The sequence below is a fragment of the Cnephaeus nilssonii genome (assembly GCF_951640355.1).
Source record: "Cnephaeus nilssonii genome assembly, chromosome: 7".
NCBI classification, from domain to species: Eukaryota; Metazoa; Chordata; class Mammalia; order Chiroptera; family Vespertilionidae; genus Cnephaeus; species Cnephaeus nilssonii.
Window position 1 is genome coordinate 61,919,096 of NC_137078.1, and position 15,753 is coordinate 61,934,848.

Consider the following 15,753-nt stretch of genomic DNA (forward strand, 5'->3'; position numbering starts at 1 on the left):
TGCTGGCCTGATCCCCCTAACTCAGTGGTAGGCAAACTGCGGCTCACGAGCCACATGCGGCTCACAAGCCACGGTTTGCCGCTCTGTTGACCGAGTTTGCCGACCACTGCCCTAACTGCTCTCCCCTCCTGGCCTGATCCCCCTAACTGCCTACCTGCTCCCCCCTGCTGGCCTGATCCCCCTAAGTGTCCTCCCCTGGTGGCCTGATTGCCCTAACTGCCTAACTGCTCCCCTCTGCCGGCCTGATCCCGCTAACTGCCTATCTGCTCTCCCCTCCTGGCCTGATCCCCCTAACTGCCTATATGCGCTCCCCTCCTGGCCTGATCCCCCTAAAGGACAGGGACACACGCAGGCAGCATCATGTCCCTGACTGGGATGCATGTAGGCAGCTTCACGTCAGTGCTGGGTGGGGACGCACACAGGCAGCGCTATGTCCCAGGCTAGGGATGCACACAAGCAGCATCACATTAGCGCTGGGCAGGCCTCTGCACGCCTCCTCTGGGGGGCTGCCCCCGGGCCAGGCCGCACGGAGGCCCTCCTGGTGATGGTAGTCTCCACCCACCCACTCCTGCTGTGCATGCTGTCTGCTGAATGATCATTATGTGACGGCATCCTGACCAATTTGCATATTCCTCTATTATTAGTATAGATGATTTCAAACAATGTCTATATCACTGGCCGGTTGCAAAGATTAAAAATCAAAACCAATAAAGTACCCAGAACAGTGCTTATGTCAGAAATTTAAAGTAAGACAACACATAAAACACTTGTTCTATCAAAACAACAATGAGGTACCATCTCACACCTGTCAGAATGGCTATCATCAACAAATCAACAAACGACAAGTGTTGGCGAGGATGCGGAGAAAAAGGAACCCTCGTGCACTGCTGGTGGGAATGCAGACTGGTACAGCCACTGTGGAGAACAGTATGGAGTTTCCTCAAAAAACTGAAAATGGAACTCCCATTTGACCCAGTAATCCCACTCCTGGGAATATACCCGAAGAAACTAGAAACACCAATCAGAAAGGATATATGCACCCCTATGTTCATAGCAGCACAATTTACAATAGCTAAGATTTGGAAACAGCCTAGGTGCCCATCAGCAGATGACTGGATCAGAAAACTGTGGTACATCTACACAATGGAATACTATGCTGCCATAAAAAAGAAGGAATTCTCATCATTTGCAGCAACCTGGATGGAATTGGAGAATATTATACTAAGTGAAATAAGCCAGTCAATGAAAGAAAAATACCACATGATCTCACTCATTTATGAATAATAAAGAACATTATAAACTGATGAACAAAAAAATAGATACAGAGACAGTAAAGCAACAAACAGACTTTCAAATTACAGGGGGAAAGTTAGGGAGAGGTGGGGAGATAAGAAATCAAACGAAGGACTTGTATGCATGCATATAAGCATAAACAATGGACGCAAAACTCTGGGGGGTGAGGGCATGTATGGGTGTGGGGTAGGGAGGTAATGGTAAGATATGTACACATATAATACCTCAAGTAAAAAAAACGAAAAAAAAACACTTGTTCTATGGGGTGTTAATAGATGTTTTTATTTTAAGTTTCATGGTCAGTTATGATTTGGAAATAAGGAGTTGAACTAAGTACACACTTTGAGCAGATTTGTTCAAAACTAGAGCTTTTAATATGCTACTTTTCACTGTAACCTTTAAGAGAGAGAATGCATTCCACTTTTACCAAAACTTTTTTTTTCTAACTAAGCATCCCAAAGGACTCAGGTCCCATAATCACACTAGAAAATTTTGGCCAAGACTGGAAAAGCATATAGGATGTCCAGCGTAGCTCTAATCCATATAATCCATACCTTTAGGGAAACAGTGTTTCATTATTTTATCACTATATTTGAAGGCCAGTATTTTCTTTATTTCATGACAAATCATAGTCTGTGTCACAATAACCCACAGTAATTAAGGGCTCTATGTCTGTAAAGTCATTGAAGAGCTTCCCTTCAAGCCTTAGAACAGCTGGCGTGTGAGAAGGGCTGGACTTAATTCCCTGGCCTCTTCAGTATTTGGTCTACCATCAGGATCAGAACCTATTGCCTTATAAATAAGAAGGCAGCTTGATGCGGTGACTCTGAGCTCCACAGCAATGGGGAAAACCACTTAGATACTCTGGGCCTCAGTTTTCAATTCTGAAAACAGGATATTATGATGCATCATGTTGTAGCAATCCTTTAAGAGGCTGCAATAATATTGTACTTTTGGACAACCTAGACAATATTCAGTTTCAAACCTCTGAATTTGGTGAGGCAGGAAGCAATGGCTTATGGTACAGAATTTCATAGTTCCACGTGGATTTCATATGCAGTGACACTCAGGTAGTAATATAATGGTTGCCAGAAAGAATGTATGAGCCAAGTGGAAATACAATAGTGTCTTCATCTAGCCAAAGTAAGGTCTAGCAGTAACTAAGTGTTAAAACTAGTTGAAGGAGGGCAGAGGGGCTGGGAAGATCAGGAAGAACATTATTTGCTTACATGCAATTTGACCAATTCAGGAAACTTTCAAATCTCCACCCAAAGTTCTTCCAAAATTATACCCCTACTAGAGGCCCAGTGCATGGATTCGTGCATGGGTGGTGTCCCTCTGGGTGGCCTGCAGGGATCGGGCCAAAACCCACAGATCAACGCCACCTGCAGCTCCTACCTGCCACTCCCGCTTATCTTGGCTGCACTGTGCCTGCCGCAGGCTCGCACCCAATTGGTTCCGATCGAGAGAGGCTCGTGCTGTTGTAGCAGTGCTCACCAGCTATGAGCCCTGCATCTGGCACCCTCCCAAGGGGAGTGGCCTGCGGCTCTCTGACATCCCCCAAGGGATCCCGGATTGCAAGAGGACGCAGACCAGGCTGAGGGACCCCACTGGTGCACGATCGGGCCAGGGAGGGACTGCAGGAGGGCTCCAGGGCGTGTCCAGTCCATCTCACTCAGTCCTGATCAGCCGGAACCCAGCAGCAAGCTAACCTACCAGTTGGAGCATCTGCCCCCTGGTGGTCAGTGCATGTCATAGCAAGCGGTTGAGCAGCCTTAGCATATCATTAGCATATTACGCTTTGATTGGTTGTTTGGTTGTTCTGCCGTTTGGTCTATTTGCATATTACCCTTTTATTATATAGGATATATCCAACTGTCCAGTAAGCATTGTCACCTACCTATCCAATAGACACCTCTAACTTAATGTGTTTAGAAAAGAACTTGTGTTTTTCCTCCTCTACATATCTGTAAAGCAAGACAGTTTCAAGAGATCCCACTGTCTAGGGAAGCATCTTTCTGTAGGAGAATGTCAGAGTTGGTGCAAACAATCCTGGAGCACAAGGTGCGTGAGCTCTGGTCCTGGGTGGTCTGTCTGGAGTGAGCATCTCAGAGTGCTGATTATCACTAGATGAAAGGCATAGAACTGCCAGGCAGGAAAAGAGATGTTAGAACACAGATTCAGGAACTGTCTCATGTTGTATATTAGGAGCACTGTCTTCCTGTGCATGTAACCTGAGAGCCTGTCTCACACAAGCACACTGCATAGCTCATCCCACTCCCTCCCTCTCTCTACTTCTTTCTCTCTTTCTCTCTCTCTCTCTCTCTCTCTCTCTCTCTCTCTCTCTCTCTCTCTCTTCCTCCCTCCCCCCATCTCTCTCTCACATACACACCCTCTGCCTAGTTTCTGTGGACACTACAAAAATGTTCAAGATATATTTTGCATTACCAAAGAGCTCTCCCCAGTTCACATTTTATCAATTATAGCTCTCATTTACTGAACACCTATTACAAGCTTCTGCTCTACATACCTAACCCAGTGGTCGGCAAACTCATTAGTCAACAGAGCCAAATATCAACAGTACAACGATTGAAATTTCTTTTGAGAGCCAAATTTTTTAAACTTAAACTATATAGGTAGGTACATTGTTATTAACTTAATTAGGGTTCTCCTAAGCTGGCCTTTGCTAAAAACTCAAGGGGCCAAAGAGCTGCATGTGGCTCGCGAGCCGCAGTTTGCCGACCACTGACCTAACCCAATTTAATTCTCACAACATTCCTCTGAAATAGGTATTAGAAATTGCATTTTGGAGATGAGGAAACTGAGGAACAGAAAGCTTCAAATTGTTTGTGGTCACACAGCTAGTCAGGGTACCAGTGTGGAAGCAAGAGTACCCAGATGCAAACCCAAGTCTGCCACGCTCCAAAGCACAGGATTCGGCTGAGGCTGTCTCAGCAGGCTCTGTTGGTGTAGTGCTGGATAAACAATGCCATCAAGACCTCTTTCTGGTGAAAAAAAAATTAATTTTAAAAATCATGGATCCCGCCTGGACAATATGGCTCAGTTGGCAGGAATGTCATCTCAAGCACCAAAGGGTTTGGGTTCAATTCCCGGTCAGGGCACATACCCAGGTTTCGGGTTCAATCCCAGGTCAGGGGACTTAGGGGAAGCAATTGATCATTGTTTCTCTCTCTGTCTCTCTTCTTTCTTTCTCTCTATCATCAATTTTTTAAAAACTCATATTCTCAGATGAAGATTTAAAAAAATAGAATTACTGATCCCTCCATTGCCTATATATCAAAGAGAGTTCTTATCCCTTCTCTCATACAGGGAAAAAAATCGAATGAATACTATTTCATCGGTTCACCGCAGAATTAGCTGTGCAAGGAAAGCAGGAAGCATTTTCTGCTGCCAAAGACAAGTTCCAGAGGCCTGGCTCCAGTGCAGCAACACTGACACCCTGTGGCCAAGCAAGCCCTCCCTGGGCCCTCCCTCAATCCTCTCCCACAGCCTCAGGTGGGAGGCCCACCAGCCCTCTCAGGCTCTCAGAAAGGAAGCGCTAACCATTGGGCTCAGAACCAACCACTGGGTTAGGATAGCTGCTGGTAGAGACCACTTTGTTCTCATCAGAAGGCAAATACTGCTGCAACCAACTACAAAGCTGGTTTGTGGCACGGGAGAACAAGAAACGTATCCATTTACATATTCTTTACTTTGTTCCAAATAAACTTGTAGGCAACTCAAAAAGATACATGCTCATTCAGATGGGTTATCCATTTTATTTTCTTTATTTTATTTTATTTATTTTAAAGATAAAGGGAGAGGGAGAGAGAGATAGAAACATCAATGAGAGAGAATTATTGATCAGCTGCCTATTGCATGCCCCACACTGGGGATTGAGCCCACAACATGGGTATGTGCTCTGACCAGGAATTGAACCTTGACCTCCTGAATCATAGGTCAATGCTCAACCACTGAGCCACACCGGCCAGGCAATTTTATAATTTGGTGGGGAAGATGAAGCAAAGGTAGACAATGGTTGAAACCAAAGCACAGGCCCAGAAATGAGACATATACAGCATGCACAACTAAAAAATGCCATCCCAGGCCATGGAGTGGACACACATTTGTCTCTGGAGCTTCTATAAGCCAATGGAAAGAGGGAGGCCTCACTGGTTACAGTCTATGAGCTGAAACAAACCATAGTTCAAAGAGGAGCAGAACTATTCTTAATACTAACAGCCAGGAAGAACACCCTCTCCTGATGTTCTCACTGAGGGGTAATTCGTAAAGGTCATGAATAAGGTCAGTACACAGAGGAGCATCCTGGCCCAGATGATCTTTCTCTGTGGCTCAGCAACTCAGAAAATGCTATAACACTCTAACTCATCCCTTCACTTTTGCATTCTTAAAATAGTACAAGGCTTTTCTTTTTTCATTATTGGTTTTGATTGTGCATGTGTGTTTAGAACACTTTGTTCTTCCCCTTTAAATGATTGCTGCCAATTAGTTTTGTTTGTCTAAAATGCGATAAGATTCCATTTTAAGGAGTCAATCTGGGGCTTTTACCAGAAGCACAATAAATTAATCATTCAATCAATCATATTGATTGGACCTTGCAAGGCATATAAAAATGCAGTGCAAGGAATATTTCCACCAAGGGGTCGGAAAGGACTTCAGCGTCTTAGGGGAAGCCGGGTCAGTGTTCTCTAGTAGTACTGCCTCATTCCTTCCCTGAGATGTTAGCTTCATTTATCAACTCTAAAATAAATATGGAGACAATTTAATTTCAAACATCTACCCTAAATAAGCTTCCGTTTATTAAGTACTCAACACTATGCTTAGTGCTTTGATACATTATCTCGCATATCTGAATTCATCTGTGAGGAACATATTCCTACACCCATTTTGTGGATGAGACTACTAAGGCTAATGGACATAGAAACGTGTTCAAGGTGACCCACCTAATAAGAAGTGATTTCAGGATTTGAACCCAGTTCTGAGTAAATCCAAAGCCCATGCTCTTCACAGAAAACTATACCTTAAACTAATAAAAGAATATAGAACACTGTCCTGCCTACTGTCTGGGCATGTTTGTGCTTCCTCACATTGTACAGGGAAGTAGAATGTTGGGACCAAGATTAGGTTTTATTTGGAGGAGAAAGAATCTTGGTTACCAACACCGAGACAAGGAGCAGATGCCCAGAATAAGTACTGAGACCCCAAACAGACCCCAGGGTAAAGCCCTGAGAAGAGAGCTGGTGGAGATGAACACCAGGGGAGGTAGGAGGTATGGGGGTTTGCGGTGCACTGCTGTCCATGTGAAGTGGTGCACTGCCATGATTAGGGGATATATACAGATGTACGTTTCAACATTAAAGTCCATATCATGCACCTTGAGCACATCATTTAAAATCTCTAAGCCTCAGTTTCCTCATCTACAAAATGGGACAGTCATGCCTCCCTCAAAGTGTGGTTGTAAGGTTTAAATGTAACAATGTCTACATGTGAAGTGCTTAAGGCACAATTTGGTACAGAACAGGTGTATCAAAAAGGGTGTCCATTTCTTCCCTCTCTAATCTCCCTTAGCAGAGCCTCTACTGGGGCACCTCTGAACTGGACTCCGTGGTGCAGTGTTCTTACCCTTAACTCTCCCAGCAGTTCTAGTCAATTTATTTCTTAATGCTCTAAGTAGCATGCCACCAATCCACAATGTGGCTCTAACCCTTTTGCCCTCAAGATCTCCCTTGGCCCACAGTCATGGAAAGGTAATCTGCTGGACAAGTGTGAGGAGGGGTGGCTGGTGACAGAGGTGTCTGCTTTGTTGCCTAACACTCTGCTTGTTTTCATGGGAAAAGGCTATCTGGTCTTGGAGAGTGTCTTGATTTCTCAAGGAAGCAAAGACAGGAAGAAACATGCTAATCTCTCCCACCACCTTCTCTCCCACAAGCAGAACTTCTCTCAGGCCAGAGTTAACCTTCTTTTCAGGGTGATTCACTCAAAAAGACTGATATGAAAGGCACTATTGCTTGACAAAATACTAGCCACAAAAAGAGAAAAACAAAGTGAGGGGTTTTTTTGTGTGTGTTTTTTGCTGGGCAAATGTTTTCAACATATGCATTTCTGTTGGCCTGTTAAAAATAAAGGTGGCTATTTATTCGCTCCACCACCAGTTGAAAAGACCAGAACTGCAAGTAGAGGAAGAAAAGTCTCGATTACAGTTGTGGCAGCGTTTAAAGGCTGGCTGAATATTCAGCTGAGATTTGAGCTTGAAATTCTGGTACCAGATACAGTTTAGAATTCTAGGGAGGAACAGGAAATGGCCTAGCTCAGAGTATTCCTTTTCACTTCTTAAGACCATTTATTTTATGGTTCTGACTGCATGCCAAAGCCATTTGGAGTCCTCAAGAGTTTAAATAGTGATGTCCAATTAATAAGGCATAAAACCCTGCAGCTTCCTCAACCCCGTGCATTTAGCCAGCCCTTCTGTGTTCTGAATGTCTAATTGATAGGAGACACTTGCAGGCCTGCGTCTCTGCATCCAGGCTGAGGATGGGAGCAGTCGGCGTGGTTTCCACCATGACTTTGTGTGTTTGGAACCATCTGAGTAGTCATGTCAACATGAATTGCAGCTCCTCGTGGATATTGTGTCTATGTTTGGAAGAGGATGAAAGTTCTGGTAGTTTTATTTCTTTCTGAGACATTCTGGAACATTTTAGCAGTGGATTTGTCTCCTGGCTTTTTTGGACTACAAACTCCCCATCTATTATTTTAATAATGAGGCTTTCTGCTAAGGGATTAATGAGGTGGCACTTCGGTGTTCAGAGTGACAATTAAAGCTGTTGTGTGTGTGTTTTTCCTGGTGATGCATTTTATCTCTTTCAAAATGATTTTTTTTTTAAAGCTCATGTTTAGATTTTGGATTTCACCTTTACTTGAACAGCCTCAAACTGGAAAGTATATGGGAAACAACTTGATTCCAGGAACATTTGATCATATTTAATGGGAGAGTCCATTAAATCTTTCCTCTTCTGTTCTTTTTTTAAACTAGTTTTAGGTTATAGCAGGTATTCTCTACCCAGTTTAGAAAGGATAAAAAGCTCCTTTTTTTTTTTTTTTTTGGCCAAAGCTTTCACTTTTGTTGGGAGGGGGAAGATGCAAAGAGGATCTACAATCTCTTCTCTTCGTAATATATAGACTAGACAAACTTTCTGCTTTTAATAGATGTTTCCTCATTAGACAGCACAACGGGCGGCAGGGGGGGTGGGGGGGATTGTGTCCTATTATCCTTGAGAGGCAGGGCCAAGTTTTCCCCCTAAAGACATTATCATATCAAACAACTGCTTTAAATGTGATGTGAAACACAGGCTTTATGGGAAACCTTTGGATTTCTCCCTCCTGCCAAAGGAGTTCTAAAAGATGAGCCCCTTTGTTATGGATGGCCCTGGAGTTCCTCTAATAGGTGTACCAGATGAAAGATGGCTAAAGACATCCCAGATGGACGAGTTGGCTAACAGCAGTGCCATAAATACCTGATAGATATACAAGCCATTTGGCATGAAATATGATCTTTGCACTGATTTATACTTTCAGTGCATATTTAAAAGAATGCCACATTTTCTGGTTGGGGGAGGGCATTAACAAAAAAATTATATTTGTGGGGAGGGGGTAAAGAGAAGTTCTATTCCTTAATATATATATTATTGTGTTTCTCTTACTAGAGCACCTTCTTTCTCTCTAAGGATATACTCCCCCTTTTTTTTAATGGTCCCACCCCCCCCCCCGCACACACACACACACACACACACACACACACACACACACACAAAGAGGGAAAACTCCATTCTTGTAGATTGATTCTGAGAAATTTTGAGGGATGAAAAATCTGTGGTATTATGGAAATAGTTTTGACTTTTGAGTCTAGAGATAGGACTCTTTCTTTCTTTGTTTTGTTCTTGTTGTTTTTTAATCCTCACTTGAGGATAATTTTCCATTGATTTTTAGAGAGAGGGAAAGACAAATATCAATGTGAGAGAAACACATCAATTGGTTGTCTCCTGCATGGGCCAGGGAGGAGCCTACAACCAAGGATACGTGCTCTTGACTGGAATCAAACCCGGGACCCTTCAGACCCTTCAGGTCGATGCTCTATTCACTGAGCCAAACCAGCTAGGTCATGACTCTTTCTTTTCATACAACTCTTTGCTTCCCTTTTGTCACACTTTTGACAACAGTACTGTGTCTGGTACTTGCTAGGCTCTTAGTAAGTACATGTTGTTATTCTGAACCTCCATTTTCTCATCTGCAAAATGGGAGCAAGTAATATCTATACCACAAAGATTCAGCTCACATTTAACAAGAGCTTCTATATGCCATATTCTTTCCCTGGTTCTGGTTCAAGCAACCTACCTGCACACATTTAAGATGAAAGGGAAATGAAAAAAAATGCGCCAACACATGAGGCAACCACAAGATAGTGAAGTCAAGCAAACTTGAGTTCAAATCCCAACTCAGCCACTTGCTAGCTTAGTGACATTGGGGGAATTACTTAGCCCATATTGGCTTCCAATTGTCAATTTCTAAAATGGAATATTAATAGTTTCTACCTCATAGAGTTATTGAAAAGATTAAATAAAATGATGCATTAAAACTCTTAAGAAATTGCCTGCATCTAACAAGTACTCCATAAATCTCAATCAGCAACTTGGCTGGAATTAATGAAATCTAGTGCCTTAAATGAACTCTTCACTACATTGCCCTTATCAAACCATAGCTGGAATGATATTTTTGTTTTTGACATTACAACCTAAACAGATGTCAATTAATGGTTTTGAAATATTTTATATGGAAAATGGTTGAATAACCTAATATTTGGGTTTAAGGAGAAAAATACATCACTATACATAAATTTGAGGAGGAATTCAAGTCCTGTGAATTTTTAAGGGCAAAACTGGCACCATCTGGTGCGGAGATAGACACTGCTTTTACTTAGAAGAGGACTTTCAGAGACTTAAGGCTTTCTGAAAATAGAATTTTCTGTTTCATATAGAAATTAATCCCCTGACCGTAAGGTTAAGAGACTAGACTTCCTTTCTGTGTTGCAGGTCCAAGCCTAAGGTAGAAGACTGAACTTCCTTCAACCTTAAGTGTTCTGTGAGTCCACACAAGTATTAGCAGTATGACTCTCCTCACCTATATATATAAAAGCCTAAGTGACTGTTATGACCGTTACGACCAGACGGTAGCTATGACGCACACTGACTACCAGGGGGCAGACACTCAATGCAGGAGCTACCCCTGGTGGTCAGTGCGCTCTCACAGCCAACCTTCCAAGGCCAGTCGACCTCCCACGGTCCCTCCCCTCAGCCAGCCGGCCCAGATAGGGACTGGGCGAGATGGCCCTGACTGGCCCCGATTGCGGGCCAGGCTGAGGGACCCCACCTGTGCAAGAATTCGTGCACCAGGTCTCTAGTGTTATATATTGAATGGCAAAAATCCAGAGAGATGCTGACTCTCCAGTTGCTTAATGGTGTGAGTTAAAATTTCACTCAGCTAATTCCACCCCAGTTATAAAAAGTCATCACTTTACTGTGAGCTTCTCCAAGTGTCCTTCCTTGTATATAAGGCCAAGCACTTCACATTTCCTTTGATTCTGCTCCCTCCCACGTTCTCTAAGTTTAGATCTTAGCTCCTTACTCTCTAACTTGTTGCCTCCTCTAAAAAGGAGCCAAACTGAAACCTAAAAACATACTCTAAGCTCTCCTGTGTTCCTCCAACTCACACTTTATTTATCATCTTTCATTCCAATCATGTGCTCTTGCTGTCTCCAGATACTCAATTATCATCTACAACTCAATCCACCAACATCCCCAACATACTGCTGAAACAATTCCAGCAATAGTTTGTCAGGACTTTGATATTGTCCAATGCAACGGACATCTTTCAGACCTTTACACACTACACTGCTCTTAGTCATATCTTCCCAGGCTTGTATTTCTCTGTCCAAAACCATTACACACATATATATGCTATAGGACTAGGGAGAGGTTCTCTAAAGATAGAAACAGATTGGCAATAAGATAGAAGCAGATATGTAATAGTGGTTCATTTTGGCTCACTTTGGCCTAAGTACAATATTGGTGGGTGGTGTAATAGAATTCCAAGCCAAGGAACTGAAAGTTGCTTATAGTTACAACAAGAAACCATTTCATGTTCCTTATTAGAAAATTGGCATGGTTTTTAATTACAGTACATTGAATGGAAGACTTGTGGTAGGGAAACAATTTAGGAGGTTACTACAACAATCCAAATCCATTTATTTTCTGCATCTTTCTCTTCACTTCCTATTTAGTAACCTGTGTGGTTTTACTGGAGGGGATGGTATTCAAAGTGAGCACTGGCTTGATATCAGAACAGAAGCTAATATTATCACCACTATCATCATGGGCACCCCAAAGGGTGGGCATTCAATATTGACGGTCCTAATGGTATGCAGTGGGCTAGCAAAAGTAGCTTTGAAACACATGATATGAATTTCAATTATCTTTCAATCCATTTGTTTATACCAAAGAGGACAACATCAGTTTGGTGCTCTATATCTTTGGCACCTAACCCTACACTAATCTTTATGTTTTCACAAAGAAAGTATACATTAGGCACAGGGCATTCCAGATATGACTCTATTGCAAGAATTTTATAACACTATTTTATGTACTTATTTTTTTTTTATCACAATCATTTAAGGCACATGAAACTGCTTTTCACTTATGAGTGCATTATATATTTTCTTCCTAAAATGCATTCATGTAAATAAAATTTAAGGAGGGTAGTTGATTTATGGAAAAATGTTAAATAAAAGTATAAGTGCTATGCAGACATGGTGAAACCTGAAAGGGAACACCGGTGAATAGAATTTGGAAAACCATAATTTGTTTGAAAACGTGGAATTTGGAGTCAGACAAAATTGGCTCAATACCCAAGGCCTACTAAATAATGTAAGACAATTTACTTAAACTGTTTGGTCTTAACATCTTCATTTGGAAAAATGAAGAACATAATAATCTCCTTAATAGGACTGTGGAGAGGTATTAAAAGAGGAAATATTTAAAAAGTGCTGAGCACAACACAGTGCTTAGCACAAAGGAGTCACCGCCTTCCCTTTCCTCCTGCTGACTGCTGGGATTGGACATTGCTCTCTGCTCCTAAGCTCCTCCTTCCACAGTGTAACCTGTGGGCAGGCTCGTGTATTTAATAGTATCTGAGTTCTCTGCTAGTCAGTTACTCTGACAGGCTGGCCTGTGGACTGCAATCCAGCTTCCAAGAGGGTGCAATGACTGCCTGCAGGTGGCAGGACCTCCCAGACATCTCCCAGGTATATCTCCCCCCTCCTTTTGGTCAAGGAGTATGAGTCATTTGTTCCTCCTCTATGTGCAAAGCAGCTAACAATCTGCCCTTGAATTGGGACCCCTGTGAGGAGTCCAGGAGCCAAACCCATGCAGTCAAGGCAATGAGAACTGCTGATTTCTGGCTTCTTAAGGATTCTTCACCAGATATAAAGTCAAACCCCATTGCAACTCTTACAAGCTTGGGAAAAACACTTAGTTTCTCTGTCTGAACTACAATTTCCATATCTGCAAAATGGAATTATTAAGGGCCTTGTTTTAGGGTCACTATGAAAATGTCAAGGCCTCTAGCAGTGCCCGGCACCTGATATGAAAGCTGCTCCTTCCTCTCAGTATTGCTACATTTATGAGCAGACCACTGTCTCCGAGCTGAAAAGAATCTGGAAATTATTAAATCTTTTCTTTCATCAGAAGCAAGAATCTTCTCAAACTTTCCACTCTCCAGCTTGATGCTCCCCAGCTTGAGAGGTAGCCAGTTTCTTTTTTTTATAGTTTACAGTTGTTTAAAATTCTATTCAAATGCTGAGTCTAAATTTGCCTTCATTTATCTGTTGTTCTTTCTGGAGGAAGACTGGGTAAGTCTAAGATTTAATGATTTATTCATTACTAGAGGCCCGGTGCATGAGATTCATGCACTCTTGGGGGGTGGGAGGAGAGAGGTCCCTCAGCCTGGCCTGTGCCCTCTCACAATCCAGGAGCCCTCAGGGGATGTCAGACTGATGGCTTAGGCCCACTCCCCGCGCTGCCTTAGTGTTGCTGTGGAGGCAGGAGAGGCTCCTGCCACAGCCACTGTACTCACCAGTGGTGAGCCAGGCTAATGGCTGAGCGGTGCTCCCCCTATGGGAGTGCACTAACCACCAGGGGGCAGCTCCTTCATTGAGCATCTGCCCCCTGGTGCTCAGTGCGTATCATAGCGACCAGTCATTCCACAGTTCAGTGGATTTGCATATTAGCCTTTTATTATATAGGATTATTAATCTATTTCCAGGAGGCTTCTGATCTGTAATTCCTCCAACATCTCCAGTTCCTGTGAATGATTTTCCCTCTGCCTTTGACTTCTCAGTACCAGATGATTTTTCTTTAAATTAGTCCCATGAGCCTCATTTATGGTCATTCTGATGCAAAAAGAAAGGGTATTATTCTAGGATTTCTATGCAGAAAACAAAAGTGGTTAAGAAGCTAGCATCTAAAGGAGAAGACAACACAAGTTGTCTTTAAAACCTAGAGAAAGATTGAGGGAGAAGGGCAGCCACATGGTGGTTTGGGAAACAACCGCTACATAGAAGAATAAATTCAGAATAGCATGCCTGCCTGGAAATGAATAGGGCAAAATCATATAAGGTAAGAGCCAGAAGAGTTGTTGAATTTCTATATTTTTTAAGATATGTTTTTATTAATTATTTTTTTAGAGAGAGGGGAAGGGAGAGGAATAGAGAGATAGAAACATCAACAAGAGAGACCCATCGATCAGCTGCCTCCTGCACACCCCTTACTGGGAATCGAGCCTGCAATCTGCATATGTGCCCTGACTAGGAATCAAACCGGGGAATTCTTGGTTCATGGGTCAACACTCAAACACTGTGCCACACTGGCCAGGCTTGCTGTATGTTTTGTTCTGATATTACTGGTGAGAAAGTTGGAAGCTGCCATGGATAAATGATATATGCAGCCACACAATACCCAAGTTAGCTCCCAGTTCTCTGATGCCTAACCCAGTGCCCTTTGTCCCGCCCACATGCTACCATTCTCCCTCCTGATGGGTTCCCCCAGCCTCCTTGGAGTCATTGGAGTCATTTTCAGCTCTATCAAGTCTGCACAACATTAGACTTCCAACAAGGCTCCTAAAGTCTTTAATACTTAGAATTAAGGATATAAGAATCTAGAATCTGGAAAAGAAAACAGATAGTCTAGTACAAATTATCATTTACCGAGGGTGGTGGGGGGAGTACAGAAAACAAAACAAAACAAGATAAGATCTGAATTTATTTTGCCAAGGTTACATATTTTATTATTGACAGAGCTGAGATGCAAGTAATGACAATAACTAATTTTAGATTTTAGTGAATGGTTATTATGAATCAGACATAGAATGTAATGATCTTCATAAGGATTGCCTCATTTATTGCTCTCAGCAACACAGAGGTACACAACATTGTGCCTGCTTATTTTGGATGAAGAGACCAAAGCATGAAGCACTTAACCTGTCTCAGGAGACACCATACAGTTAGTTATGCACAAGATACTGGGGAAACAGGTGACTAAGATGTCATCGTCATCCACACAAGAGCACACAGTCTGGTTATAAAGACACACACAAACAAGTGAATCTAAGACATTGTGAGGAATGTAACAGTAAGAAATATGGATAGAGGCGGCTCAGAAAATGAAATAACAAATTTCCCTTTGCTCTACTTTACATACAAATTTGAACCCCATTACTCTTTTTCTTAACATTACAGTAAAGGCATTTTTCATGTTATGAGAACTGTTTTTTGTACAGCCTCATAATGTTCTATGAAATGAATGCACTAACATTTATTTAAACAGAACTGTTTTTATAATATTAACTATGACAAATAGTTCTTCAATGAACATCCATAAATATTAAACATTTTTTTTCCTTTGACCATAAAATAGAGTTAGTGGCTCAACTTGTTCCAATTTCTTTCCCAAAAGCCACTTCCCTCATTTTACATAAGAACAAGTTAATGTCCAAAAGCTCTAAGCCATTTGACCATATTAAAATAGTTATTAAATAGTTGATAGGAGCCTGGAACACAGGTCACAATGTTTTCAAGGTGATGTCTAAAGATCTACACTAATAAAAGAGCAATATGCAAATTGACCATCACTTCACGATGCCCACCAGCCAATCAGGAGTGAGTATGCAAATCAACCCGACAAAGATGGTGGCGGCCCTACCCCCAGCTGCTCAGGGCCTCAGGGCAGCATGCATGCAGGTGCAGAGAGGCCAGGTGGGGTAGGACGCCTGCTATGAGGGGGAGGGCGGGGGGTGGAGGGAGCTATAGGAGTGGCGCTCCAGCTGGAATGAAGACTG